Consider the following 5,024-nt stretch of genomic DNA (forward strand, 5'->3'; position numbering starts at 1 on the left):
TCTCTCTCTCTCTCTCTCTCTCTCTCTCTCTCTGCTGGGCATAGCTAGTACTAAGTCCTGCCGTTGCAGGTATTGCCACTTTGCCATATTCCAGTATTTCACTGCACTCGTATATATGCATTTCGATTTTGATTGTATCCATGCCACTTGTTTTGGCCTGTTTAATGAGCATATGTTTTATTGGTAGTGTTAAAAGAATCATTGTGGAAAATCCATTAGTTTCCATCGATCTCCTTCACGGGACCATGTGTTCACTGTTCAGTGCCTCTCGCCAGGAATCAAATCCCCGATTTCTCATTGCAGCCACGCAGCGAATTAGTTCACCGCTGGCCGAAAAATTAACACTAAACTAGCGATCGATTTATACCGCTGGCCGAAAAATTAACACTAAACAGCCTGTAGCCACAAACCCGTCCGCTCTTCATCCCTAGCCACGCTCCTGCCTAGGCCGCAGAGGGAGGATTCACCCTCGTTGCCTCCCTGCCGTGCCTGCCCAATCTATTAACTAATACCTCCTGGTTGCCATAACATGCTCTGGGAGTATAATACTGTTGGTTGATTTAATGGAGCTGGTACACTCTATGGTCTCAACAATGAAAAAACCTCATGACAAATCACAAGTACGCACATACTCTAGTTATCCACTTAATTCGTACATTCGCATGTGATTCCTCACCGTGTAAGTGGCGGCTTAGTTGGCACATACTGGCATTCTTAACTTTTTTGGTTCTTTGGCTACTTGTTGAAAGTGGCGGATTAGTTGGCACTCCTTGTTGGCTAGCTAGCTCCTGCAACATGAAAAGAAGAATCGCATGTATGCTTACTTGACAGTGTACTACCACTCGCTCAGTTTGCTCTTTAGGTACTCTAGGTAGCAAGGTTTTGGATCCCAAGCGGACCTTTTTTCTGGAGGGTCACCGGAATTTGCGGTTACCACGGTAAGCGTGAAATACCGAAAAAAGTCGGACGAAATTTAAAATCAAAATTTGAATTCAAATATTTCTGACGTCGATATAGATAGATATTTTACTCTTAAATATCACCAACCTTGCCCTGGCATGTTGGCTATTGGACCACATAACCCGCGACTCGCTGCTAAGGAAAGGATGCCTTTGCCACTAGGCCACTACCAGTTCTGTTGTCATAGAAGAGATGGTGTCTATTTAACTCTACAGTGAGCGTTTGAATTCAAAATTTTCAAAATATTTGAGATATTTTGCTCGGTATGAGTGTTTCTCGAGGGATGACGGTAAACCCGGTAACCGCGTGAAATCACGAAATTTCGTTCGGTACCCAAAACGCTGCTAGGTACCAAGGTCATACTCTGCAGTGCAGGTGATCACTTTCTTCAGAGTTGAGAAGTATCACACTGCCAGTATGCGATCTCCTACCTCAATAGTATGCTATTAGTCTGTGCATTTACCATGTTCAATTGTCGCATTCCAGGACCAAACTCGCAACTATGGCTGGAGGGCCGTTGGACTTCTGGATTGACTGGGCGAGCCAGATCGGGGTTCTCTCCAGCCTCGGCTTCCAAATCATCCTCCATCTCTTCGCCAACATACGTCGGCGTAGTAGCTCAATTGTGCTGAGGGTTCCCCTCTGGCTGGCGTATCAGCTGGCAGACACGACTGCGACATACGCCGCTGGCCAGCTCCTCTACAGCAGCAGCACGCCGCAAGACCACCAACTCATTGCCTTCTGGGCGCCATTCCTCTTGCTGCACCTTGGCGGCCCGGACAACATCACCGCCTATGCCCTTGAGGATAACAAGCTCTGGAAGCGCCACTTGCTGAACCTTGTGGTGCAGGTCGCAGGAGCCGGATATGTCCTCTACAAGTACATTGCCGGCAGCGGGATCTTGCTCACACTGGCTGCCATCTTAATATTTGTTGTTGGTGTTGCCAAGTATGGAGAGAGGACATGTGCACTCTGGTTCGCCAATTTCAGCAGCCTCCAGAGCTCTCTCAAGTTACAGGCACGCGACAAGCATCACCAACATTTTTACATTGAGCATCAAGACTGGTACAATGATTTGGAGGATGAGCTCGTCCTGCAGCGTGCTCATTCCCTGTTTCATATCTGCAAGCGCGGAATAGTTGATTCGGTGATCATGGTGGATGACTCAGATAGCTCGAGCAAGGTGGATTCTGAGGAAAGGGAAATAATCTTGCGCCTTAGGGGAGACCGTAAGCAAATGTGGAGGGTGATGGAGATGGAGCTCTCCCTCATGTACGACATCCTGTACACCAAGGCAAGTGTGATACACTCTTGGGTTGGCTACTGCATCCGTATCATCTCGCTGCTTGCCATCACCGCCTCCCTCATGTTGTTCTGGTTGAGCAGCAAAGATGATTACAGCCGAGTCGATGTGGATATCACATACACCTTGTTGGGTGGTGCCTTGGTTCTAGAGGCAAAATCGCTCCTCGGCGCACTAGGGTCGAGCTGGGCGCTTGCTTTCTTGTGTGTCACACGATGGCATTGGCTCCGGCATTCAGCTCTGTGCACTGGAAGATGGCATCGGCTACGGCGCAAACTTATTTCACTTCGCCAGTCTTGGCCTGGCAAGATGATGATGACAGGAAGCTCAAGGAGGTGGTCAGGCACCATAGGGCAGCACAACATGCTCCGTTTCCGTGCCGGACAGGTGGACCCGATAAGCCGTCGACTTGCCAATCTGTTCAAGATGCTGGGACTCGGTGAGTGGTGGGACAGGAGGTACTACTCATGGACTGTCATTGTCCCAGAGACGGTCTTGAAGCGTGCACAGGAGTTAAACACGAGGGTATCACGGTATGATGTGAACACATTGGGCTTGCTCAGGCATACGTGGGGTAAATCGGCACTGAATAACGAGAAGCCTGGGCTGTTCAAGAAGTTGAAGACGTGGCATGGAGTTGACTTCCATGAGAGCATCATCTCCTGGCACATCGCTACTGACTTGATCCTCGCAAGGGAAGAAAAAGAAAAAGGCCTTGATACAGCTGACGAACGTGTGGAGACAGTTAGGGCACTGTCCAATTACATGATGTTCCTTCTTGTGGACCGCCCCTACATGCTTCCAGGCCTTCCTCAAAACTGGCTGTACAAGCAAACCTGCATCAATCTGGATGAGATATGTGAAGAAAACCACCTTGTCAGTTCTCCTGGCGACGGCTTCTGCACTGTGTTCAAGAAATTGTTCCAACCGCATCATCACTGGGACTTGAAACCTTCTGCGCTCGAGAAGAAGCTCGCTGACCTCATAGTGAAGCTGAATGACCATAAGCCCTCTGATGCTGAAAATCCTCGGCTCAAGTACGCGCGCAACATTGCTAATGTAATTAAGGAGGAGAAGGTATATGATAAGGTGCATCTGCTGCTAAGCCTATGGACTGACTTTCTAGCTTACGCAGCCAACCGTTGCAGTAGGGAGTCACATGCCAAGATGCTTGGCAGCGGTGGTGAGTTCACAACCATCGTATGGCTCATGATAGAACACCTACGCCAAATAAAAACAGTCAATAAACAGGAGGACAGCCCTGCATAATTCATTTTAGTCGTTCATGTGTACTGACCTCTCTGGTCTCTGCTGTAAGCATATGGATGTTGTTCAGTTCAGCTCACGTACTCAATTTGTAATTTCTTTCGAAGAACAATGGAATGCAGGGTGCTCATTATCATGCTAGCTAGTACAGTAGCAATTATCCAGCGACCAGATTGCAATGTTTTTTTTCTCCATGATTTGTGATCAGAATTATATATGTAGCCCCAAACAGATGCAGCTCTGAAGACCTTCACTGTGGCCTGTGTATCTGCATGTTGGTTGAGCATCGTTGATTCCTATTCTACTCAATGGAGTACGTGTTATTGCTGTGAGTATCTCATACTATCTTGTCTGCTTGAAGTCCATTTTGTCTCACCGTCGTCATCCACTAACCATCGATCCATTGTGGAGGCGGCCAGGGCAAAACGATTCAGTGAACAGATTGTGTTCTAATTGTATGCTACTATCAAAAATAAAATGTAATAAAATATGTTTTGTAAGCTTGTGCAGGCTTTTTGCTTCAAGCATCAGTGTGCTGGAATCCGGTGTTTCGTATGTTTGCGCAGGTTCTCTGTGGCAGCGATGATCTGTGACCAAATATTTGAAGAGTTCTAAAATAGATGCATGAGTCCGAAGGCACTGCAGTATGTTTATATCAGTTTGCAATTTACTGACAGTAGCAAAGTCACATCCATGTACTCCTATCCCTCTCTATTCCCACGAGGCTCAAGTAAAAATGCATCAGATTTCACCAATCCCTCTATATTCCCATCAAACATGATATCAGCCTACCCGATTCAACCCTAGCCACTGCCCGATGCTTCCGCTCTGCGCCGCCCCCAAGGCGGTCGCCCTTTGTGACCGTCACCGGAGACCGTGCCGTCCGTACCTAGTGTTCATCCGCTAGTCGTGTTGACCGGTTGCCCTAAAGAGTCTTTTTCCCGGTCTTTTGATCTGAGATTTTCTCTCTCTCGTCGGTTGTTTTAATCAACGTTTACTTTTTAGTTCTTCGATTTAAGATTGGTCTGCGTAGCCCGCCGTCGCCGTCGACACAAGGCGCCTCTACTATACCATTGGCCCGCCGCCGCTCGTGCGGTCCTGCTGTGCGTCCTCGATAGAAATCAGGGGGAAGAGCGATTTGTTTCCGTGTGAACCAGTCCGTAGGTGTAGTATTTTTGCGAGACCACTTTCGTTTCTCGTGCAGCTGCGTGGCTGTTCGCGCGTCCGGTTCCAGGCAGAGTAGGGGCTGCTCACGCATGTTGCATGCACATGCACATGTATGATCAGATCTCGTGTACTCTTTGTGCGCTACTCGTACGTCCGGCTGTCACAGGTCCTTTTTGGTTCATCTGCGTCTTTTCAGTCTCCCTCGTTGCGTCTTCGGTCCGATCAACTGTTATGTGCGTCTTCGTTGGATTTTGTGAAGATCGTCATCAAGTATGCGCGTCCCCTCACCAATCAAATTGGCTGACGCTACGTCGCCCCGTCGGGCAGC

Source organism: Triticum aestivum, chromosome 2D (assembly GCF_018294505.1).
Source record: "Triticum aestivum cultivar Chinese Spring chromosome 2D, IWGSC CS RefSeq v2.1, whole genome shotgun sequence".
In the NCBI taxonomy this organism is placed as follows: Eukaryota; Viridiplantae; Streptophyta; class Magnoliopsida; order Poales; family Poaceae; genus Triticum; species Triticum aestivum.